Consider the following 26,866-nt stretch of genomic DNA (forward strand, 5'->3'; position numbering starts at 1 on the left):
AATTTTGATTTTGGAACATTCATCATTAAAAAGATAATATCTGCATTTTGGAAAAATGATAATTATGGGGAAAAAATCAGCTGTGATCAATAATGAGAACATTTTGCTTTATTTATGTTCAGCTCACAAACCTATGTATAACTATGCTGTAAATATTACAAGTACAATTCTTGTTTCTTATATACTTTATTTCACTTGGTATTAAATTGATATGCATTTTTCAAGTCACTAAAATTATTTTAAATTGTATAAAAACTACCTTCAAAAATATTTACAAATGAAATGACACGATGTCTGGAATTTATTACAAATAATTCCATGTTAGGGGGTGCAGAGTGGAGTGAAGAAATAGGTGGGCAAAGATGACACAAGACTTAGTTAATAATTAGAGAATCAGAAAACTACTTGGAGGCTTATTATAATATAATGCACATATATTATCTATTACTTACTATTCCCTGTTCTACTATGTTTCAAATTTTTCATTAAAAAGTTTTGGTTTTTGGTTTTTGTTGGGTTTTTTGTTTGTTTGTTTAGTTGATTGGTTGTTTTTTGTTTGTTTGGGTTTTTTGGGGTGTGTGTGTGTGTGTGTGTGTGTGTGGCTCTAATCATGAATATATATGGAAATTTTGAAGTCTTTGGAATCAGATAGACCCGAGTACCAATATCTGTTTCATTTCACTCCCTAGTTAAAATCTTGCCTAAGATTCTTAAGCTTATAGAACTTTTACTTCTTTATCTTCAAAGAGATGAGACTAATTTAAACTTTATAAGAAAGTTCAAAATTAAAAGAAATCAGCTCTACAGCTAGCGTAGTAGACATTCAGCAGCTATTGTTACAGAGGTAGAAGTCATTAACCATGTAGGTGTTTGAAACAGACTTGGAACAACATGTCTCAAGATTTCAATGGAAATCTCAAAGCAGAATGAAGTAAACTAACAAAGAAGAAGAGGTGGTACCTTTTCACTGAGAGCCTGAGGTTAGAATTTTTCTGCCCAGGCAACAAGACAATTATTCAAAACACAAAGGAAATAACTTTCTACTTAACTCATTTCTAAGGTAACCATTGTATCTCTAGTGACACAGTTCAGGCATAAATTGGACATGGTCTGCAAGTCTCAGATTTCATTCCTTTTAGGATTTGAATGAAAATAGCAAAGAAATATGTCCTTGCCTGGGGGAGAGAATAGGATCCAAATGTTTTTTTTTTCTTAATTGACATTTTTCTCTAATTTAAATTTGTGCTGTTTTTAAGTCTCTTGTGTGAAAATGAATGCTTATTAGACATCTGTGTTTAGAATCTCCTATAATAACTCGGTTAATGACTTTTCCATCCAATCATCCAAACCAGAACTCTGGTAGATATGGTCAATCCCCATACTTCCCTTACCAGGTCTCTCCGTACATACTTTCAATTGATTATCAAGTCCATCAGTTTCATCTCTCAAATCTCTTTTGTAAATATCCATTAATCTATACTTACACAGTCATTGCCTTAGGACAGGTGTTCAACAACCCACACCTCAATTTCAGCAGTAATCACTATACTGGTTCCCTTTCTAGTATTTTCTTATTTTAAAAAATACTCCAGCATGCTGGCAAAATAATAATTTTAACACACATATCATATTATATAATTATTCTGAATAAAATATTCCAGTTACTTCCAACCATCTACAGAAGAAGTCCAAATTCCTTAGCATGGCATAAGAAGACCTTATGATTTTTCCTCATCCTCTTATCTAACTACATCTCCTCTTCAACTTCATCCTCTGTTCTCTGTGCAACTTGCATGCACATGCATATGCCTCTTTTTTAAAACCTTATAGTATTGCTGGACATGGTAGCCTGTGCCTGTAATCCCAGCAACTAGGGAGGCTGAGTCAGGAGAATAGCAAGTTCAAGATCAACTTCAGCAACTCGACAAGACCCTGACTCAAAATAAAAAAAATAAATAAAAAGTCTGGGGAGGCATCTCCGTGGTAGAATTCCCATAAGTTCAATCCCCAGTGCCACAGAAACACCAAAAAAAAAAATCCAATAACATTTAGTAATATGTGTATATGTACACACATGCACAAGAAAACACACACACGCACACACGCACACTACCATACTAGCCTATGAGCTTTCCTGGAAAACAAAAACCTTGACTTGTTTATTTTTACCTTAGATAGTTTCTTTTGCTTAAAATGTCCTTCTATTCCATTTCATTCGTGGCTCATCTTCCAATTAGCTTCTAAACAGATAATATCCTTATCTCCTTCAGGCCTGACTCTGAGACCTCACAGATCTAATTTTTTTTAGCATAAAAATGTTGATACAAGCTTGTGGATTTCTTCTAAAATTAAATTTCTAGATTGAATCCTGGGTTTCTTCCAGTATGTCAGCCAGCTTTTAAACTTTTACTCAGATCTTTCTCTCATTAGGCCATTTTTAACAGTCAGGTTCATTGGGATAAAATTTACAGAGTTGGGGCTAGGGTTGTAGTTCAGTGGTAGAGCACTTGCCTTGCACTCATGAGGCCCTAGGTTCAACCTGCAGCACCACATAAAAATGAACACATAACCACCACCAAAATTAAGATGTAGAATATTTCTACCATCCCCCTGAAGTTCCCACAAGCCCCTTTGAGGTTATCCCCAAGCCTATGGTGCTCCCTATGATTTTAACTTTTTCAGAATGTCATATAAATTAAAGCATATAGCATATGTGGCCTTATAGACAGTTTGTTTCCATTAGCATATGCATTTAGATTTGTCCTTTTTGTTCCTGAATAGCATTGTACCTATGTAGGATTTCATTGTATGTAATATACCACAGCATGGATGTGCAATGCTTTATTTATACCTTCACAAGTTGATGAAAGTTTGAGTTGTTTGCATTATTTTGGTGGTTATGAATAAAGCTGTTACAAACACTTACGTGCAGGGTGTTGTGTGGATATATATTTTCATTTCTTTGGGGTAAAATCCTTGAAGATGAGTTGAGTCATATAATACATGTATTTTTAACTTTATCAGAAGCTGTCGCACCATTTTTAAAGTAGCTGCACCAGCCAGGGGGCACAATGAACACGCCTTCAATACCAGCTACTCAAGCGGCTGAGGCAGGAGAATTTCAATTTCCAGCCCAGCCTGGGCAACTTAGCAAAACAGCGTTATTTTGACTCAAAATAAAAAAATAAAAATAAAAAGAGCTGGGGGCCATGTATATATGATGTGTCAAAATGCATTCTACTGTCACATATAACTAACTAAAACAAATTTAAAAGAAAAAGAAAAAAAAGGGATGGAGTTTTATGTAGCTCAGTGGTAGAGCACTCTCCTACCATGTGTGAGGCACCAAGTTCAATTTCAAGTACTAGGGGAAAAAAATGAAGAAAGGGAAAATAGAAAAGAAAAGAAAGTGGCTGCACTGTTACCTACCACCCAAAAAGGTTTAAAGGTTCCAGTGGCACAGCATCCTCACCAGCACTAATAGATGTGCAGTAACCTCTCATTGTGTCTTTAATTTGCATTTCCCTAGTGACAAATGACTTTCGTTGTTTTTGCTCCATCCCTATCTCTTGTCCATAAAATATTTTATGAATTTTTAAATGGACTTCCCTGTTTTTTTGGGACTTCCCTCAACCTAATCTAAGGTAATGCTATTCTTCCCTAGTGCCCTCTCCCCCACCTTATTGTGAATTAGCATCCACATATTAGAGAAAGCATTCGGCCTTTGGTTTTGTGGGATTGGCTTATTTCACTTAGCATGATATTTTCCAACCATTAACTGGAAAACACCATAATTTCACTCTTCTTTAAAGCTGAGTAATATCCCATTGAGTTTATATACCACATTTTCTTTATCCATTCACCTAGGTTAGTTCCATAGTCAAGCTATTGTGAATTGAGCTACCATAAACATTGATGTAACTGTGTTACTATAGTATGCTGATTTTAAGTCTTTTGAGTATAAACCAAGGAGTGGGATAGCTGGGTCAAATGGTGGTTCCATTCCCAGTTTTCTGAAGAATCCCCATACTGCTTTTCTCATAGTCTTTTGAAAAATAGACTATTTTAATTTTGGTTAAGTCTGATATGTCAACTTTTTCTTTTCTGAAGGTTGGTACTTTTTTGTGTGTGCTAATAAATTTTTGTCTAACCCAAAGTTGCAAAGATTTTCAGCTGTTTTCTTCTACCAGTTTTATAGTTTTACATTTAGGACTGTGATACATTCTGAGTTAAGTTTTTAATACAATATGGGGAAATGAATCAAGGTTCTAATTTTTGCACACATATATCCAATTGTTCTAGCAGCGTTTGTTTAAGTCCACTTTTTCTCCATTGAATTATCTCAGTATGTTTGTCAAAAACCAATTGGCTATATAAGTGTTGTTCTATGTCCGGCTCCTGTTTTGAGGGTTGGTCAACTTCTCCCATAAAGAAACAAATAAGATAGACCTTAGGCTTCAAGGCCATCCTGTCTCTTTCACAAATATCCTATTTTGCCATTATAGGACAACAGATGAGCATGGCTACATTTCAACAAAACTTTATTTACAAAAACAGACAACAGGTCAGATTAGTCCTGCAAACCATAGTTTCACAAATTCTGCTCTAGTTTATTCTGTTGATTTATATCTTATTACAATATCTTGATTACTGTACTTGTAAGTTTTTAAAATAGGTAGCTGTGTAAGTCTTCAAACTTCACCATTTATTTGTTTTAGCAATTCCTTCGGAGAACAGTTTTGATTCTTCTTTTCTATGTAAATTTAGGATATAGTTGTAAATTTAGGATACAGCTGCTGGTTTCTAAGATAAAGTCTGCTAGGATTTTCATTAGGAATTGCACTGAATCTATAATCAATTTGGAAATAATTGCCACCATAATAATTCTGAATATTCAAATCAATGAACATATTTCTTTAGAGATTTTGATTCCATTGCCAAAGTTTTCTAATTTTCAGCATATAAAACTTACACATATTCTGTTATACTGAGAAGTTAATGCTTTTAGTGCTATTGTAAAGTGACATTTTTATTTCAATTTTCAATTATTCCTTGCTAATAGAAATACAATTTTTATGTATATTATTGCTTAGCTCACTTATTAGTTCCAGTATCTTTTTTTTTTTACATTCTTTGGTATTTTCTATGTAGAAAGCCATATTACCTGGAAGTAGAAATACTTTTGTTTCTTCCTTTTAAATTTTTTTTGCCTTTTTTTTTTTATTGCACTATGACTTCCAGGAAGATTACAGCATTGAGGAACATGGATAACTTTCCTTGTCCTGACCTTAGCCATCTGCAAACCAGAAAGAGGGCCTTTGCCAAACATCACATCTGCCAGCAACTTGATCTTGGATCTCCCTTACTCTAAAATCCTGAGAAACAAATGTCTGTTGTGTGTGCCACAAAGTCTATGGTGTTCGGTTATAGCAACCTAAACTAACAAAGACAACTATTAAGTATGGTATTAGCTACATGTTAGCTATAGGTTTTTCATAGATATCCTTTATTAAGTTGAGGACATTTCCTTCTTTGTTTTGTCTACTTAAGAGTTTTTATTGTAAATGAAGATTAAATTTTGTCAGCTTTTTGCATCTATTGAAATGATCATATCATTTTCCTTCTTTGGTCTACTCATATGGTGAATTATATATATTTAGGTACAACTATTGAGCAACTTTGCCTTCCTGGAATGAATCCCACTTGGTCATGATGCTTTATTATTTTTTTAGATAATCCTGAATCTGATTTGCTAGTATTTTGCTTGGAATTTCAGGAGATTTATTTGTGAGGATATTGGTCTATAATTTTCTTTTCTTATTATGGTTTTGGCTAGTGTTAATATTAAGATAATAATGAATTTTCCCATGCAAACCTTCCCTGCACAAATCAGATAGCTTTTAAATTTTCACCCACTTACTTGATGAATATTTAAAAACAAAAGACCACTTCACAATGACTTGCTATATTAAGAGAAATTTGCATTGATAGAGACTCTCTAGGACATAGATGTTAAGCCATAAACTAGATTTCCCCAATGATGGAATGACTGGATATAGGATACCAGCTCCTTATTATTAAAGAAGAAATCCTAAGCCTCGCATTATGTATATTGCTGTATTTTCTTAGTTTTTTAGTGGCTTTGGACTAGTTAAAGACACATATAAAATCCAAGTGAGTCTGTTTATATAATCGCTATTCTAATTTTTGTTTTTAAAAAATGCACACTCACTAGATATATGATCTCCTTATGAACAGGACATATAACATATTTATCTTTGTATTCCCAATGTTAGTACAAACTTAGGAAATTTGGTGTGTTAGCATAATTTATTTAATTAACAAATGAGCACTTTAAAAATTAAATTGAAGCTCTTAATTTTTAGTTCATCTTTTCCTTGTACCAAGTTTTTCTTATTGCTGGGCACAGTGGCACATATCTGTAAACCCAACTGATTGGGAGGCTGAGGAAGGAAGATCCCAAAATCAAGGCCAGCCCAGGCAACTTCAGAGACCTCGTCTGAAAAAAAAAAACAAAAACAAAAGAGGAGGAGAGGGGGGTAGCTTAGTGATAAAGTGGCCCTGAGTTCCCTAGTGCTGAAAAAAAAATTCTTTTTGTTAAAGAATGCTCTCTGAAGCAGCATAGATGTTATAAAGGCTAAAACTTAACTCTTTTACTTGAGGTATTCAATTTGTCTTTGGGTTTTACAGAAGAAAATCCAGATTTTATTAAATATAATTAATGTGTAGATGGAGTCTGTTTCAATGTGGAGGCTTCAATTACTTCAATATCATGTTGAAAACTTTGAAGTCTCAAATTGCCAGCTATACTATGTATTGAATTATAATACTGTTGACTATGCATATTCTTTTCAGAAATATTTTAATTAGGCTTCAAAATCTCCTTTAACTTTCAAAGTAACTACAACTTTATGCTTCTGGCAACTCTGAATCTGTGCAAGAAAAGACATTTGCATGGTGCCCTTCTAATCTGTATGAGAGACAAAGAGAGATTGCTGAATTCCATGCCTTAGGTTAGTGGATCAGGTTAGCTAGCCTACACTATGATGACATCTACTGGCCCAACCAGGACTGAACACCCAGAGGAAATTTCAGAATGCAGGCAGCCTTTGTTTTCTCTTTATGTTACTGTTAACAGGAGGTACACTGTTCTACATTTCTTGAAAACAGAAATCCTGTGTTCTTGAGCTGTGTATCTCCATTTAAAAATGTGTATCTCCATTTAAAAATGTTCCAAAAGTATGTCGAATGACCATAAATGTCATTGACTATAATTTAACTTTTTTAAAAGTACGAGCTCTAAATTGGATCAATTCTGTTAGGAGTAATTTAAAATTTAAAATAATAATAAAATGATGTTAAACAGAACTCTTCATTTTTGTGGTTGATAAACTCTTTAAAATTTCTAATCATTAAAATAAGTCGGGGGCTGGGGTTGTGGCTCAGTGGTAGATCGCTCACCTAGCATGTGTAAGGCCCTGGGTTCAATCCTCAGCACCACATAAAAGTAAAAATAATAAAAAAGTAAAAATAATAAAATAAAGGTATTGTGTCCGACTACAACTAAAAAATAAATATTAAAAAATAAGTCCCGTCTCCCAGAAAATTGCACATAATCTTACATACAATTTCATGAAAGTCCTGAATTCTGTTTCTCAACTCAAGATCAAGGACCCCAGATCCAGAAGATAGAAGTTTGTTTTAAGACACTTTAAAAGGTATGCGAGCAAATTTAGACAATGAGAAACCTCAGTACACGTATCAGAGTGGCTAAAGTCCAAAACCCCAGATGACACCAAACGCTAATAAGGGTGTTGAGCATAGGAACTCTCATTCATTACTGGCAGGGATGCAAAATGCTACAGCTACTTCAGAATACAACTTGACAGTTTCTTAGAAAATCAAACACATCTTACCATATGATCAAGCAGTCATGTTCCTTGGTATGTACTCAAATGAGCTGAAAACTTGTGTCCACACAAAAACCTGCATAAAAGGTTTATATCTGCTTTATTCAAAAACTCAATAATACTCCAAAGCAACCTCTAATAGTTGAATGAAAATACAAATTGTGGAATACCTGCACGATGAAATAGTATTCAGCAACAAAAAGCAATAAACTATCAAGTCAAAAGAAGACATAGATGAACCTTAAATGCATATTGCTAAATGAAAAAAAAAAGCTAGTCTGAAAAGCATACACATTGATTCCAGCTATATGATATTCTGGAAAAGGCAAAGCTATGAAGACAGAAGAAAGGGTTCAAGGAGAGAGATGGATAGGGATTTTTAGGGCAGTGAACCTGTTCTGTCCAATATTAAAATGATGGGTATATGTCTTATCAAGTGTTATATGTAACACAAAGAGTGAACACTAAAGTAAACTATGGACTTTAATGATAATGTATCAATATTGGCTCAACTGTAACAAATGTACCACTAATAAAAGATGCTAATAGTAGGGGAAACTGTAGGGAAGAGGGAAGGAGGAATCTGGAGAAGTGGAAGTTCATAGAAACTCTCTGTACTTTCTGCTCAACTTTTCTGTAAACCAAAGTCTGCCCCCACCAACCAAAAAGAAAACTATTAAGAGGGAAAAAAACACTTCTATTCTAATAAATATGTTTTTAGATCTATTTGTTATATTTCTTTTTAAAAAATGCATGTCAGCCCTTAAGGAATACATTGAACAGGTTACCTTCAAATTTTACAATTTTAAATGGTACATCATATATGATAGAAGTTTACTTCCTAAAGTGCTCATGTGATCAAGTCTCTCTGACAGAGGGCTTGTAGGAGCCCAAAGGAGAAAAATACTTTTTACTTAATCCTTTGTTTGATGAAATTAAACACTGCTTTTCATTTGGATGTCCCTTAGGACTGAAAATTGCCTTTCCCAGAAAGTACTAGAAATCAACTGTGAATTGCTAGGGTGACAGAGGGAAGAAGAACGATTCTATTACAGCTTCTGCCAAGAGCTGTCAGGCATATCCAGGAAGCTGCCAAGAAATGTTTAATAGTGTGGTACAGAGTTTTACTCCCTGGATCCTTGTGAAAAACCGAAAATTGCTTTTAGTTTTTTTAAACTCAATTGTTAAAAAAAAAAAAAGTCATACGCTTTAAAATTGATTACCATTTCATCCCAGAAAGCAGAATGGCGGTCTAACAAATCATGATCTTTACAAGGCTTCCTCTGAACCTCCTGCTGCCTACCAATGCTGAAATATTTTTAGAATGCCCCCATAAAAAGCTCAAAAAAAAGTGGAGGGCAACAATTCAGGGCAACAATTAACTTTTGACCTGAGTTTTTTGGGAGTTTGGGCCTGATGAAATAAAAATGTCACAAAATAAAAATTTTCTGCTTTTGCTACTGAGCATGACCCAGCAGGCTTAACATTAACTATCAGGAAAAAAATGTAAGATAAGATTTTAGCCATGACTTAGGAGAAAAGATAGTGATCCAATTAGATGTTACTACATGTGCTTAAGTTGTTTCTACGGAAAACATCCTGCCCCAAATGAAGACATAAAACCAAAGAAAGTGAATCTTCATATCCTTACTGCCTTCCTACCTTGCACTTCACTTGCCCAGGGCATAAGTAGGTACATACTGCCCACTAAAGCCTAATCCACCAGAACTTGTGGGACCTTCTTGACCAAGAAAGCAGATAGCAAGAGCTGTGAGGAGCTTTGGAGAGTCTCCTAGCCTAAAATCTCTACCTGCCTAAAGTCTTATTAAAGATGTATATTTGTACCTTACTCTGTAAGTTGTGATTGTTTTGATACTTCATTGTAAATTGTGATTAAATACATCAAAGACACTTTTGGATAAATTCATTTGTCAGGTTTTTCCTCTTCTGCAGTGTTCAGCCAAAAGAAGGGCCCAAAGAACCATAGATAGGGTGCAATAGCAGGTACCTGTGATTCCAGCTACTCAGGAGGCTGAGGCAGGAGAATCTCTTGAGCCTAGGAGTTTGAGACCAGCCTAGGCAACAGAGCCAGACCCTCTCTCAAAAAAGAAATTATGCTGATATTCATATTGAAGATAGGGAGGAAGAAACATCTTGGTAGAAGAAAAACTGAGGACACTCAGAAGATTGCCCAAGTGTACCACAGCACCTGCACCTCTGCTTCACGGGATCATAAGGAGCAGCAAAAAAGTGAATAGTCACATCTTTGCCTCCTACTCAGATGTCCAAATTCCAGCACCAAAGGAAGTCATAGAATGAAATATCTACTGAAGTATTGCTATCACCTTTCCTAGTATTTCCCCCTTCTTTTTGTATTATGTTTTACTTGTAACACTCTTTTGGCCATATATTAATTTGAGATACGGTATGAGGTCTAGTTATCTTTCGACTATAGGAGACTGAGTTGTTAGACTCAAAGCAGCAACAACTTGATTGGTTTGTGTGTGTGTGTGTGTGTGTGTTGTTGGCAGTCAAACCTAGGCCCTCACACACACTAGGCAAATGCTCTACCACTGAATCATCCCCAGCCTTTAATTTGATTAAGTCACTAGATACCAATCAGACCTATCAATAGGAGGAAATGATTAGAGATGAAGACAGTGTTCCAGATGTAATATTAAAACAGGCCATATTGAAAACCCATTCATTAATATAAGCTATATATTAGGCACAGAGACTCTAGCATTTTGGCCCAGATCTCACAGTTGGTAAAGAGCAGAGTCAGGACTCCAACTGAAACCCTTATGACTTGAAGCCCACATTATTTCCACATCCTCTCAATGACCCATGAATTGTCAGCCACTGTTACAGATGCTTTATATCCATTAACTAACTTAATTGTCACAGTTGCTCTGTCAAGTAGTTATTATTATTATCCCTATTTTACACATGAGGACACTGAGGTAGGGTCAGCTGAAATAATTTTCCTGAGATCCTGTCACCAGCAAGTGATAAAGCTGGGGAGTGACCCCAGACAGCCTTGATAATACAATACTACTTGTATAAAATTGTAACTCAAAATTTCTACTCGTAGAAATGAATTTTGAATGACTTTCCCGTGGTGATAACTTTCAGCCATTAGAAAACATCTCCCCTCCCCCTTCTTGCCCCCTTCTGACTTGTGGGAGAGGAGGTCATAACCCTCCTGGAAGCAGGACACCACAGTCATTCAGCTCCTCCCTCCTGAGTAAGGCAAAAGAGGCAAAGCCCAGCTCCCAGCTGTGTAAAATCGGGCCAGTCCTGCAACCTCTCTTTCAGTTCCCTCTTCTGTGAAATGGACATATTCAATTCTATGTCATGTCATTGTTACAAGCATTAAAAACATGTGCATGTAAATAGTCTCACCCATTGGCTGGCAGCACTCACCAAATGATAGCTCTCATTATGGCCAGTATCATCATTATTACAATTATTATATTACTCTGTCACTACTACATCAGGAATATAAAACATGATGATGAGAGTATTTGCCAGTTTGGGTTATATATTTGTGTGCTATTTTCAAAGACACATTTCCAGCTCTGTGAAAGAGGACTTATTCTGCCTTCAAAAACATTTGAAGCAAAGTCATATGAATTTGGAGTAATAATATAGTTTATTTCACAACACTGTATACCAAAGAATGGTAGTTATTTTTCACAAGTGAAAAGTCAAAAACTTTTAAACTCAACTCTTTCCACTAAGGCTTGGGGCGGGAATGATGGGGGCCTTGGTGCTGAAGGAGGATCTTCTCCATCAAAGCAGTGAGTCAGTTTTGCAGCCAGCTCAGGCAGGCCTCTGCTTGGACCTTTGACACAGACTTGTGCAGCAGACACTGTGCCTGCCATGGCAATTCTTCCCTCATCAGTGTTATTAGAAGGCCAAGTTTGTTCAAGTAGCAGGCAACAGTAGCTTAGGGAAAATAGATTCTGTACCTGGGAATGAATCATAACTGGTCACATTAACATCGTGTTGTTATTTATAAAAACTTTACTCATTCACTAGGATGAAAAAGGAAAAGGGGCTCAGAGGGTAGCTCAGTGGCAGAACACTTGTCTGGCATGTGGTTGAACCTGGGTTAAACCACCAGCACCACACCCCTCCCCCCAAAAAAAAGGAAGAAGAAGAAGGAAAAGAAGAGGAGCTTTTGGGACTTGAATGTTTGTTCTGCCACTTAGCAGCAGGGAATCTTGTGCAAATTATTTACTATTTCTGAGCTTTGTTTTTGAAATTTTTCAAATGAGGAATGCAATACTTATCTGGTAGCATGTGTTGCAAGAATCAAATATAAACATAAAAAAATCTCTTACTTGATTTCTCATTTGATTATGCAGACTCAGGCACAAAGTACGAGTTTGATTCACTGACAATATAAGTTATTGTTTAAATTGAGATTGACCAGGTAACAAAGACACAGTCGACCTAGACTTGATAAATGGATTTCCTTCCTTTTATGTCTCCTCACTTGGTCTCTTTTCTCTTTCTCTCCTCCCTCCTGTATTTCCTCCTCCCCTGCCAATTTAGAAATAATCTTGTTCAAATTCTTCACCTTACATACAGCTTCATTATGACTGGAGGCATTTCCATCCCCACAAATCTTCAACTTTCCTGGCCAAGGGAAGTTTGAGGGCTTCTCCAAGACATCAGTGAATTGTGAACACAAGGTCCCCTCCACTCTAGTTACCTGTGTCTTCTTAAGCTACCCCAAATCTGCACTTCATTATCCCTCATGTCAAATATTGAATCTTTTTCAGATTCCACAACAACAAATGCAAAATCCCTAACACATGTAGGAGACACTACTGAAAGAAAGGGAGTAGGGGGAAGGGGTTTACACCTAGGTACCAGGAAGCATCAGCAGGCACAGCCTCTCAACTTCAGACTTTCCAGGTGTGAATCAGATGTCAAACTTGGTGTTCCTTCCACCCCGGCACATATGTTAAGTTCTCCAAATGGGTCTATTAAAGCCTATTTAGCTGGCTAAATAAAGTTAATGAGGTTAAATAGATGAAGTCTCTTGCCTCTGCATCCTCCCTTCTTGTAGGAAGCAAACTGTACCTCTTTCATGTCTCTTTAACATGAGTGTTCCCATTCTCTGAGATAACCTGAGAGTGGGTCACAGGCCAATACAATGGGCCAGCCCAAGGTGGTTTAGCCTTTTCTTTAGGACATGAGAATTATTGCCATCTATTATATTATTTTTGCCCTTTGAAGCCTCTGCCAAAACTCTGAGATAACAGAAAAACTTATGTGAAAATCCCATTCCCAAAGTATATTACAATATAAAGTAAATGTTTTAAATGAATCTTCTCCCAGAGATTCTTAAATGGCCGTTCTAGGAGCTGTATTTGCTTCCCATCTAATTGAAGAAGATCACTATTTTATATATTAAACGTTTTTAATGTTCTTGATCCCCTTCCTGGTCTCTAGATATCTTTGAATTCACCCAAATTTGGTGCCTGGGATTGAAGCTTCATAGGGACCTCTCTGTCCAGGTATAACAAAATATTTCATTTGATGAGCTATAAATGGTAGTCGAATCTGACAAGATTTGCAGCAAAAACTGAAAATGCTTAGTCCCTGAGGCCATGATACAATTAGGATCTTCTAGGTTGATAAGAGCAGAAAGGATCTGTCTAAGAGACCAGTTAGACCTGAGCTGTGAGACAGCTGAATGAGAGTCACTTATTTCCTCCTTGTGACGAGGAGCAGCTCAATGAGGTTAGGATGCTCAAAGGCCATGCAGTAGCCAAGCTGACTGCACTGCAGAAGTCTGAACACAGACCCTCAGTCTCAGGGGCCTTGTGTTCATGCTAACTGAGCTAAGACTGTAGAAAGAAGTGAGAAATACCATAGGGTCCTTAGAACTTTGTCTCTCCCTTTGTCTAGAATGGTTATTAAATATATGCAGCTCTCCTCTTGCCTGGATAATCAATCTAAGAATCTGAATTTTCCTGTAAAGTTTACATCAGTATGATTCTGAGTTTTAAAAGGATTGTAAAGTTTCAGGGAGACAGAGGAGAGAGACACTATCTTCCACCAAGGCAATGGTAACTCTCAGATTGTCACTTTGATAACATGATGCTATCGAGGTGTCTTGTTCTCAAGGTATCTCTGACAGCCCCATGTTCCAGCACAGTCAGAGAACCAAAACAGTAGGTACAGCCTTTGCTTTTAATTGTTGAAGTCAGTTTGCCTCCTAGACTTTGGCAAATTCTGAAAGAGTTGGAAATTTGTTTGAAATCTCCTGCAGGAAATTCTACAAAACTCTCTGCTGGATAGGATCGTATAAAATAAATGGCATGTAGGAGGTGGTTTCCATTTCTTGAGAGCCCTGAATAGCAAGAATAACATTAATGTTGTGTGTTATGATTCCTGTTAGAGTAACACACGTAATAAATGTCCTAATCTTCCCAGACAGCTGCCAACCAAGAGAAGAGGTGGGTTTCTTTCTGAGATGCTGAAGTTCACAGAGCAGCATCTTATCCTAAAGTTGTATATCCTAGGATCTGGGCCCAGAGAAAGGTCAATGCAGGAGGATGGCAATGCAAACAAGACTTCTCTTGATCAAAGATTAGTAATAAACAAGACAAGGACTCTTAGGACCTATAAGGAAGTAACGAAAGGTAATTTGGAGATGGCACATTTTATTTATCTTTCCTATTCTTGGATAATTTTCATCACTCCTGGACTGCCCCTCAATCCCCAAAATATGTACAAACTTACATTTAATAACTGTTTTCAAATGCATATCAACCTCAGGTCACACATGTCCTAGATTGCTCTCCACCATGTTGCCGAAAAGTTATTGACCCAAAAGTGAAAACATAATTTTTCAAAATACTGTTCAGCTTGAGCCTTAACCAGTTGAAAGTGTCAATGTGACAGCAGCAGTCTTTTGGGTTTTATTTTCCTCCATATTTTTTATTGGTGCATTATAGTTGTACATATGGTGGGACTTGTTACATATTAGTACATGCACACAATATAACAATATAATTTGGACATATCCTTCCTCAGCACTTCTCCCCTCCCTCCCTTCCTCCCACTTCCTAGCTCCTTTCCTCTCTTCCATTGATCTTCCTTTGCATTTCATGTGATCCCCCCCACCACCAACTTTTATTTTCTTTTTCCTCTCTAGCTTCCACATATGACCTTTGACCTTCTGAGTGTGGTTTATTTTATTTAACTAAAAACACTCTCAAGTTCCATCCATTTTCCTGAAAATGGCATAATTCCATTTTACTTTATGGCTGAATCAAACTCCATTGTGTGTACAGATCACATTTTCTTTATTCATCCATGGGTTGATGGATATCTAGGCTGGTTCCTTATTTGCCTATTGTGAATAGTGCTGTGAATAGTGTGAATATTCACTATTGTGAATAGTGCTGCTATCTCTATAGTGTGATGACTTTAATTTGTCAGAATAAATACTAAGGAGTGGTATAGCTGGGTCATATGATAGTTTCATGCCTAGTGTTTTGAGGAGCCTCCATACTGATTTCCATGGTGGTTGTACTAATTTACAATCCCATCAACAGTGTAAAAGTGTTTCTTTTTCTCCACATCCTCTCCAGCATTTATTATTATTTGTATTCTTAATGTCTGCCATTCTGACTAGTGTGAGATGAAATCTCAGTGTAGTTTTGATTTGCATTTTCCTAATTGCTAATGATGTTGAACATTTTTTTTCATGTATTTGTCGGCCATTTGTATTTCTTATTTTGAGAAGTGTCTGTTTAATTCATTTACCCATTTATTAATAGGGTTATTTGGGGGTTTTGGTGTTAAATTTTTTGAGTTCTTTATATATTTTAAATATTAATCCTCTGTCAGAAGAATAGCTACCAAAAACTGTCTCCCATTCTGTAGTTTCTTTTTGATTTATTTTTCTCTCTTTACATTATTGTTTCCTTTGCTGTGCAGAAGCTTTTTAATTTGATGCCATCTCATTTATTAACTCTTGGCATTATTTCATGAGCTTTAGGGATCTTGTTGAGAAAGTCATTGCTTGTGCCTATATGCTGGAGTGTTGACCCTATGTTTTCTTCTAGCAGTTGCATAGTTTCTGGTCTAATTCCTGAGTCTTTGATCCATTTTAGTTGACTTTTGTTCAGAGTGAGAGATAAATAAGGGTCTAATTTCATTCTTCCAGAAATGAATAACCAGTTTCCCCAGCACCATTGATTAAAAGATTATTTTTTCTCCAATGTATGTTTTTGGCCACTTTGTTAAGGATCAGATGGTTGTAGATGAGTAGGGTTTTTTCCCATGTCTTCTATTATGTGCCATTTGTCTAAGTTTTTGTTTTTATGCTGCTACCATGCAGTTTTTGTTACAATAGTTCTATGATATTATTTGAAGTCAGGTGTTGTGATGCCTCCAGCATTACTTTTTTGTCTTAGAATTGCTTTGGCTACTCTGGGTCTTTTAATTTTCTAAATGAATTTTAGGGCTTTTTTCCTAGTTACATGAATGTCATCAGTATTTTTATGGGGATGGCATTGAATCTGTATATTGGTTTTGGTAGTATGGCCATTGCAACAAAATTAATTCTTCCTATCCATGAGCACAGGAGGTCTTTCCAGCTTCTTGTGTCTTCTTCAATTTCTTCAATTGTCTATAGTTTTTATTTTAGAAGTCTTTCACCTCTTTGGTTAGATAGCATCAGTATTTTGAAAAATCCACATGCTTCTCCTCAAAGCATCCCATCTGGGCATGTTGGGAGCAGGGTGGTAACTGGGAATGAAATAAATAAGATTCAACTTCTGACGTGTGAACTAAGACTTTGCAATGAGACACCTGTCAAAATAGTTTACATCTCTTGGGCTCCCACTTAACATGTTAGGAGCAAGAACAAGAAAACCAAATCTTTGAGTTTTTCTTCTTTTTCCTATAACACTATGGGATGAAACTTCCTACTCTGAGGTGAAAACAAGAGGAAAAGTAAAAGGAAACCTCCTCTTAAGTTTCATGGGATGGTGAGAAGAAAACAGAAGAAGGAAAATGTGGAGGATAAGAAATTCACATTCCAAGGGAATACCCGTTTGGGATTCTGGGACAGCTATGCTGGGAGAGCTATGCTTTTCACCTCAGAAAGAGATGTTCTAACATAATTAGGAGAATGGCACTGAGGTTCCTGAAAGATAGAGAGAACAATTTGCATTCCAAAGCCTACCTTATCATCCATGTAAGCTGGATGCAGAGCTGGGAGCCAGACACTTCCTCTGGACCTTGTTATACCAGAAATATTCAGGATGGACACCCTAACCAGGGGCTGGTCAGGAGAGAGACCTGGAAGTGTCTACAGCAGAAAGAACTGAGGGTAGGTATTGATCGAACCAGGAATAAAACAGATAACTTTAACAGCCGCTGAAATCTGTAGGCAAAACCTGGTTCAACCAACCCAATCCATGTACACTTGGTGATAAGGACAAGGCCATAGGCAGCCTTCACCTAACCCTACACCCAAAGAATATAGTAAACTATCCACCTGCCCTGTAATTTCAGGCAAGAAGCCATGAGGGTGAAATGTGACAAGTTTCAGAACTTGAGAATTCCCTAAAGATTAAATAACTGGATCAGAATACATTTTAAACCAAATTAAGTAGAATTTGTTTGGTTTTATTTTATTTTTTTCCCACACAAGACTAAATCAGCATAGACAAAATAAAGAAACTAAATCTCTTTTAAATTTCTGTATCACGAGTAATTTTGCAAACCTGCTATAAAAACACTGAGATAAATATTAAATTCACATGATATTGCATTTGATCCTACAAAATAAATAAATAATTTCAATATTTACAACTATACTATAGGTAAATGCCGCAGCCCAGCTGGCTGCAGCAAAATAACCGGGGGGGGGGGGGGGGGGGGGGGGGGGGGGGGGGGTGACGAAGAACTTGTGTACTTGATACAGCAGGAGTAGGAGCCCTTTATTGCAGGACAGGAGCAGTATTTATACATTCCACACAGCTTATCTAATTAGCATAAACTAGATACATCAGTCAACCAATAAGGAATCTCCACACTTAATGGCTCGCTTTTGTTACTTCTCAAACCACTCCCTCTGGCATTTTGCCAGGCACCATCCAGACTTGTTTACGAACTCTAACATTCCCCTGGCAAAATGCCAGGTGTTATTTTGACTTGTTTACAGACTCTAACAGGTAAAAATCTTTTATTTATGAGAGGCATGAAGAATAATCGGCATTATTTGTTTTTTAATATCTAATATTTTACTCTTATAGGTTTTTTTTGTTTTGGTTTTTTTTTTTTTTTTGTACTGGGAATTGAATCCAGGAGCACTTAACCACTAAGCCACATCCCCAGCCCTTTTTTATATTTTATTTAGAGACAGGTTCTTGCTGAGTTGCTTAGGACCTCGCTAACTTGCTGAAGATAGCTTTGAACTCATGATCCTCCTGCCTCAGCCTCCCAAGCCACTGGGATTACAGGTGAACACCACTGCACCTGGCTCTTATCAACTTTTTAAGTGTGATAGATGACATCATTTGCTCACAGTTCTTCCATTCCCTCCCCATCTTTGCAAGGCTCATAGTAGGTAAAGCATTCTTCCCTACTCCTTTGGATTTGGCCATATGGCTTTCCTTAAACAACGTAATGTAGACCAGGAAAAGAGAATTGTCAGTTTTGAGCCAAGGAATTAAGAGACATCACATGTTTGCATTCTCTTAAAATCTGCCTTGAGAAAAGTCTGGAGAGATCACTACTGGGCCCAAAGTAGGAACATGTGAAACATACCCAAACTCAGTTCACAGCCTGCAGGGCAACCTCCCCAGCCCAACTGCAGACCCATGAATATGAAAGTGGTGATTTGGAAATTACTTTTCATATACCCATAATGCAGCAAAAACATGACTTGTATATTAAGAAATAAACATTTCTTTAAATTGTAAACAATCATCCTAAACATTTATATACTATTCATATAACCAATAAACCAAATCACAGATATAATGCTTTAAAATTTCCCAAATATTGGTTATAAACTTACTTAAATGATTACAACAATATATCAAGTTCTCATAAATATATTAAACAACAGACTATAGAACAAAGCACATACCCAATATTATATTGATTACTAGCACTGAAGGATTAGGGCAATTAAATAATTGCTTCTCAACTGGATCTGGAATCTGATCACACAGTTCAAAATTATTTAACTCAAACCACTGGTTATTAAATTGAAATCCTTTTATAAGTGAAACTCATCTTTGCTTTTAATTACCTTTCCCATAGATATAAATTTTTTGATCCATAGTTTCTTGCTACAAAATGATTCATTCTTTCATGTTTTCTACACTAAGTACCTAACCAATGGTCTTAACACTGATATAATGGAGTAGCCTAAAGGCATAATTGGAAACTTCCATCTCATTAATAGCTCATTATAATTAGTAGAATACCTAGATTAGAGCTTTACAAAGTTTAAGGGTGCATGCAAATCATCTGAGAATCTTAATAAACTACAGATTCTGGTTTAACAGAGCTGGAGCAGGGCCTGAGATTCTGCATGGCTAACAAACTTACCGTGATGCTAATGATACTGGTAGTTAACCATACATTGAATAGCAAAGATATAAGAACTATTTCTTCATGGATGATTAGGGATTGAGTCTGTGTAGTTAATTCTCTTCTTTTGGACATCCGACTCCTTTTTTTTTTTTTTTCTTGGAACACATTATCTTTCTGCATTGTTATTATGTGTGGTGATCAGTTTTTCTCTTCCTGGGACAATATCTATTTCTTCTGTTCCTTGTGTTTATTTTTTCTTGCATACGCACAATAAAATGAAGATGTTTCTATACAAGGATGTTTTTTCATAGAAATGCAAGTTGCTGGGGAATGCAATTTGTTATTAACCTGTTGATCAATCTCTTTTCCATCTATTTGTAAATTCATTTCAGGATTCCCGACTGCCTCTATGTATGTGTGTGTATATGTGTACATATTTCTCTGAGGTCTTCTTTGACCAAGTGATAACATAATGTTCGTTCCCTCATTAATTCATTAATTAAATAAAGTCTCTCACATGAACTGATTTTATATCAACATGAGAGTCATGTGAATACAACACCTACTGTCAAAAATTGTCCTTTAGCCAGACTTATAGTTAGTTGGAAAAACCCTGCTACTGTCTTATTTAGTAATTACTTTCATTAATAAGTAAAAATTGAACAAAGCATTCATCTTCACCATTCTCTTGTCTTAAATCCCACCTATTTTGACATTTTAACTTTTTTCTTTTAAGTATTATTAGGAACTTAATGTAAATCATTATTTGATCCTTAACTTTAAAAAGCTGCCTCCCCTTTAATTTGGCTTCTTTGGAAAATTAAATACACCATAATACATTTTTATGAATACTTATTTTCTAGTGATAGAATGATAGTGATGTATTTAAAAAAACTCTTGAAGGCTGGGGATATAGCTCAATTGGTAGAGTGCTTGCCTCACATGTACAAGGCCCTGGGTTCAATTCCCAGCACCACAAAAAAAACAAAACAAAACTCTTTTCCTATCTCAAGTCCTCGAAACTGCAATCATCTAAGGAGTCCAGGCCCCTTTGGGTGGAGAAAAGCCTCCCAGACTCCAGACTAGGTGTTCTGGAACTTTAACTATTTTGGGTGTTGTGAACACCCAGTTCAAGGCCATGGTGAACGCTGGTGCCACCACTGCTGCTGGGCCATTTGAGAAGTGGCAGAGCTGGAAAACATGTCTTTTTCAAATCTTGAGTTCATACTGATTTTCCCAAATATGTTAAGTTGCTGTGCCCTACTTTTCATACAGTCTGGGTTTCACCAACCTCTAAGAGTTTTTACTACTCATTCCCTAAAGAAAATATGTTTGACCTATTTTTAAAAAACAAAACAAAACAAACCACACACATAGATTTCCAGATGCAAAGAGGAAGGGCTTGGGGGCAGGACTATAAAATAAAATTTATATTGAATTCTAATTTATTTCTTCATTCTAATCCTGTGTATATATTTTCACACTACTGGAGAATATAGAAATCTACTTTCTCCAGTAGTATAAAATTAAAGGATTTGGGGAAATCACTTTAGAGACAAAATGGGAACAATATATGAACCATCATCAAAAAAACAAAAACAAATATTCTGTCTCAAACAATCTCAATCTTCATTCCTCTTGGCTTCAAACTGGTTTTCACGTTTGCTAAGAGAAGTAAAATATTCATTTTAACCTTCCAGCTGGCAGTGACCGAGAGCTCCAGGGTCTCCAAGGACACTGGAACTATGTGTACAATCCTCTGGAGTTTTCTCTAAAGCAGAAAATGCAATTTTTTCTACTGTGTTTTTTTTTTTCCGTTCTCTTTGCCTATGAAAATCAGATATCACTCACTTGATTCTAAAGAGTTTTCTTTCTCCCCTTAATTGTAGTTTTTGTCAGACAAGACTGTACCCTGCCCCACCTGGAGGGTTCAAACAATGACTAATGCCAGATTTTTGGATCTACAAGCTGTTCCAGTCAGTGTTAAAAGCAGCCACATATGAGCAGAGGGCTCAGGCATCCTCCCAGGCCCCTTTGTCAGATAGACAGCCAGAGGGCAGAGCGGGGTGGTCCTATCTGATGGATGGTGTCTTAGCATAGAGCTCACATGACCTGGGATTCTCTCAAGAAATCTAGATTGTTTTTCTAACCAAAACAATTAAACATTTAAAATTCTCTCTCTCTCTCTCTCTCTCTCTCTCTCTCTCTCTCTCCTCTCTCTCCTCTCTCTCTCCCTCTCTCTTCCCCCCCAACCCCCCTCCTCTCTCCTCTCTCCTCTTTTTCTCTCTCTAACTGTGAGCTCAAATAGTTAAAGGCTGCTGTGCTACAATAAGATTTTTCCTGAGACTCTATCAAAGATTACAGGATATACTCAAATACTTTTAGATACTTTGTGAAAATACTAAGCATCTAACTGAGAATATTATATTTCAGTCTTGAAAACAGTTCCCCATTACTAGTCTAAAGCCAGTAGCAGTTAATGCCAACTAAGCATTAACTTAACATTAACAATGAAGTGTTCCGTTCATTTCTGGACACTGAGAAGTTAATATGGCCTCAGAAAAGGAGATTATCCTTTTTAAATAAAAAGTGAGCCAAATTTCGGAACACATTTACATTACTATTTCTTTTGAAGCATTTATTAAGGACAAAATTTGGGAAACTTATCCTCCCAAATACAGGGAAATGAAGAAATTGAGAAGAGATTGTGAAAAATCAAAGACATGAGGATGAAGATACCATAATACCCAGTTGCCCTACTTTCTGAAAAGATACTGGAATTTTAATAGGCAATTCACAAGCTTCATTTATCCAACTCCATCACATTCCAGCACTAGGTAAGCTTCGTCAGTGAGAAGAATTTATAATCTAGCTAAATTCGTATGCTGACTTCATTTACTGTATGCCTACAGTGAGCCAGGTCCCATGTTAGGACCAGAGACTCAATAGTAAAGAGTTGCCCTGACCCTGCTGCCAAGATTCTTCTCAGGCCTGATTTTAAAACAGATCTCTGGCTCTTGTACTTAAGAGAAGCAGCATTAGTTATAAAGGCATCTGAAAAGAGAATTGTCATTTCGCTTAAATAGAACTTGTTATGAAATTAGCTGATAAACAAAAGACATTTCGCAGCAGCCAAAATGTATTTCACACATTTCAAACACTAAAATTCATGAGTAGAGACCTTACATATGACTCTGAGAGACCACGTATTCCAATTTTGTACACAAGTCTAGCAATTGTGGTGCAGGAGAATACTGGCTCCTTTACAAAGAGACATTTTGAGAACTTCCAGTGCTCAAGGGAGTCAAGCTGTGCAGTCCTGATTTGCCCTCCTTGTCTTCTACTGGGCATTATTACATGGTTTCCAAAGTATATTTAACTAACAACCCACAATTGATAAAATAGCAAACGGTGCTAGAGCATTGTAAAGTTAAAGGTTACCCTGAAGGATTTGCTCAGGAAGTATGTTGCATAACCTTTAGAGAAATCACCTTCAAACATGCTATGGTTTTACTGCCCTGTAGAACATTAGCCAGTTTTGTATCCAAACTAGCAATGTTTCCTTAGGCTAACTGTGTGTGTGTGTGTGTGTGTGTGTGTGTGTGTGTGTGAAGCACTTAAGGAAATCAATCATTTTACCTAATTGTCTGATTTCCAGTTTCCACACTAATGGTTTAAATAATGCTTTGACACAGTCTAACAAATAATTTTGTTCAGAAATTTTGCTCTTAAAGCTCTGTCTGATCCATAGATCTGAGATGACACCTGCCCTCAGTCTTTAAATGCTCACAAGTGCACAGGGGCTAGGCTCCTCTGTGCTCCTAGCGTGTCTGCAGCAGGAGGGAGCCATCCTAACATCCACCTAAGAATATTGCTTTCTTGATCATTTTGGTGTCTGTGTGGTCAGAATCAAAAGGGAGAGACTTTACTACTTTTAGTTATAAAAAAATAATACCTTTATTTATTTATTTTTATGTGGTGCTGAGAAGCAAATCCAGTAACTCACCATGCTAGGCAAGTGTTCACCACTGAGTTACTACAACCCCTGCTCCAAAAAGGAAGAGACTTTTGTTCATAGAAACTTGCCAGGCCTCTCCTTCTTAGCCTCCCCTTGGTTGATTGCCACTGGGAAGGATTGACACAGCAAATAAATGGGCCCAGACCTTTGGGATACATAAGTATAACCATCTTACTATGATAAAATGCCAAACAATTACTATGCTAAAACACCAAAGCTCTGTGCCAAGAGAAGTGAGCCCTGGGGCCCTTTCTGAAAGAACTTTACGATATTTGTAACTTCCTAATTTTTGCTATATCTGTTATTCCTTATTTATTCTCCTAAAATAAGTAGTAAAACTCAACATAAGAAGAGCCTATGTCTGAGGAGAGGGGGTTATGATATTTTGTGTGTATGTGTGTGCTGGGGATTAAACCCAGGGCTTTACACTTGCTAAGCAAGCACTCTACCACTAAGCTGCACCCCCAGACCCTTTTTTATTTCTTATATTTCCTATCCCCTACATAAAACCAATATTAGCAATTGGTTTATAATTTTTCTATGTATTTTTAATATGTTCCTGCCAACTTTTCATGTCAAAATGATTTCTTTTTTAATCCTTTCCTCATAATTTTGAAAGATTCTCCCAAAAGATTTTGAATATTGGAATAGCCATGGACTACTTAGGAATTGTGCTCAACCTATCTGGGGAGGTAGGAACTATTGTTTTTTAATTTGTTTTTTCTATTGTTGGAAATGCTTGTTGAGTAAAAGTGGGTGGAAACATGGAATGGAAGAGGTTAGACAGTAAATCTAGAGATGCTCAAAGGAATTGCCTAGAAAGTCTGGTCCACAAGTCCACAGTGAGAAGGGAATGGAGAAGCAGAATTTCTACCAACTTTACAGGATCACTCTGATGTGTGTGTTTGCAGGGTAGAGGGATAATAATGGGGAAGGATGACGATATACATAAGCAAACATAAGCACAGGAGAACACAATCATCCTAAAAAGGTGGAGGTGGGTAGTAGAGGTGAAACAGACAATATTTAAGGGAGCTGTATAAGGATGGTAAAGCTCAGTGGAAATGAATTTGGAAAAAGGACTCGCTTCCTTCAGCCAACTTGACCTATGAAGTAAATAGATTAATAAACTAGTTCACTGCAAAAGATATGCATCCGTCATCTAGTCTGCTGGGCACTGCACTCAGTGTTAGAATTACAGATCTCACAGCTAACAAGACTGCCCCCCGGGAAGAGACCGATATGTGAACAGACAAGTAAAACACTATTTAATTTACTCAAGTAGTGTTTTAAATGTTCAGATAGAGACAGAGGAATGGCATATGACTTGGGGTTTTTGTTGTTATTTGTTTGCTTGTTTTTGCATGAGGGCAGAATCAAGGAAGACTTGTTCTAAGTCTTACTAAACCATGCTGATCCACTCCAGGCTGCATGAAACATCCGAGACCCGACAAGAACAAAGAGCAGATAACAAGATCCAGAAGTTGTAATAGCACCATGGGTGAGGGGGTCTAGAGATGATATTTCAATTGTCTGGAGCACTGAGGGCAAAAGACAGAGACCCAGGCAGTGATGAGAAAAGAAGGCAAGAGAAGAAAGTGGATTCTTCTTATTTATGCTGCAAGTAGATTTACTGTTGGCTGTATTAGGATGGCTGATGTTAAGGCTAACTGTAAGATGGATTACAGCTCCCTTATTCATTCTTTGAAAAGCAAACCTAGAAGCTTACAGTCTTGTTCTTTAAGCATGTGAGAGAAAAAGCTGATAGAAAGGAGCCTCATTCCCAGTCCCAGAAGATCCCAGGGCATGGAGTGGCAGAGGTTGACACAAAGTAGGTTAAGACTCTGACTTCCCAAAGGATTGGGTTGATAATAAGTCCCTTAGAGTCAACATCTCCTTGAGGCAGAGGAGAGGAGGTGGAAAAGGAGGGAAATGGAGGAAGAAGATGGGTTGGTGGGATATATAAATTAATAGTAAGGTAAATGGACCCTATTTGCAGGACTTCTCTGGAAAATGCCAATCACCCAAGCTGCCTTACTTCAACTGATGAATTAACACTCTGAAAGTTTTCTCTTGTGTGGGCAGAGGCTGATGGTCCCCACCCACCCTTGCTTACTGAGCCCTTCAATGTCGTGGATCCTCAAGTAAGAGATCATTTGCCAGGGAGGCTTATGAGAAACTGCTTCACATCCTGAACTGAACATCAGGAAAATGAGACACATTGACCCAGGGATATGGCTAAAGATACATACTGTTATTCCTTCTCCTCTTGCAGGAACGGGTAGCAAATTTCTTTATTTGAAAGAATGGTATAAATTAAAGAATTTAAATGGATGTTTCGTATGACTGCAAGGAAAGGTGAAGGTATCTTTAGCCTGCAAATGCACTGCCTTTGTGACCAGGGAAGTCACTCCATGGCTATGTCTTTTTTAAAATTTATTTATTTATTTTAATTGGGTATAAATGACAGAAGAATGCATTTTGATTCATTGTACACAATTGCAGCACAATTTTAGATTTCTATGGTTGTACATGACATATCATCACACCATATGTGCAGTCATATATGTACCTAGGGTAATGATGTCCATCTCATTCTACCATCTTTCCTCCCCCTATACATGTATCTTGATATCCCTACCCTCCCTCCCCTTTGCCCAATCAAAGTTCCTTCATTTTTCCCATGCCTCCCCTCTCCCCATTATGGATCATCATCTACTTATCAGAGAGAACATTTGGCTTTTGATTTTAGGGGATTGGCTTACTTCACTTAGCATGATATTCTCCAGCTCTATCCATTTACCTGCAAATACCATAATTTTATTCTCTTTTAATGCTCAGTAATATTCCATTGTATATTTACACCACGGTTTCTTTATCATCTACTGAAGGGCATCTAGTTTGCTTCCATAGTTTAGCTATTGTGAATTGAGCTGCTATGAACATTGATGTGGCTGCATTACTATAGTATGCTGGTTTTAAGTCCTTTTGATATAGACCAAGGGGTGGGATAGTTGGGTCAAATAGTGGTTCCATTTCAAGTTTTCTAAGGAATCTCCATACTGCTTTCCAGATTGGTTGCACCAATTTGCAGTCCCACCAGCAATGTATGAGTGTGCCTTTTCCCCCACATCCTCACCAACATTTATTGTTGTCTGTATTCTTGATAACTGCCATTCTGATTGGTATGAGATAAAATCTTAGTTTTGATTTTCATTTCTCTAATTACTAGAGAGAGAGATGTTGAATACTTTTTTATATATTTGTTGATTGAATGTGTATTTTCTTCTAAGAAGTGTCTGTTCAGCTCCTTAGCCCAATTATTGATTGG

Source organism: Marmota monax, unplaced genomic scaffold (genome assembly GCF_021218885.2).
Source record: "Marmota monax isolate L192 unplaced genomic scaffold, Marmota_monax_Labrador192_F-V1.1 WCK01_AAM20220418_F8-fsc00057, whole genome shotgun sequence".
Lineage (NCBI taxonomy): Eukaryota > Metazoa > Chordata > Mammalia > Rodentia > Sciuridae > Marmota > Marmota monax.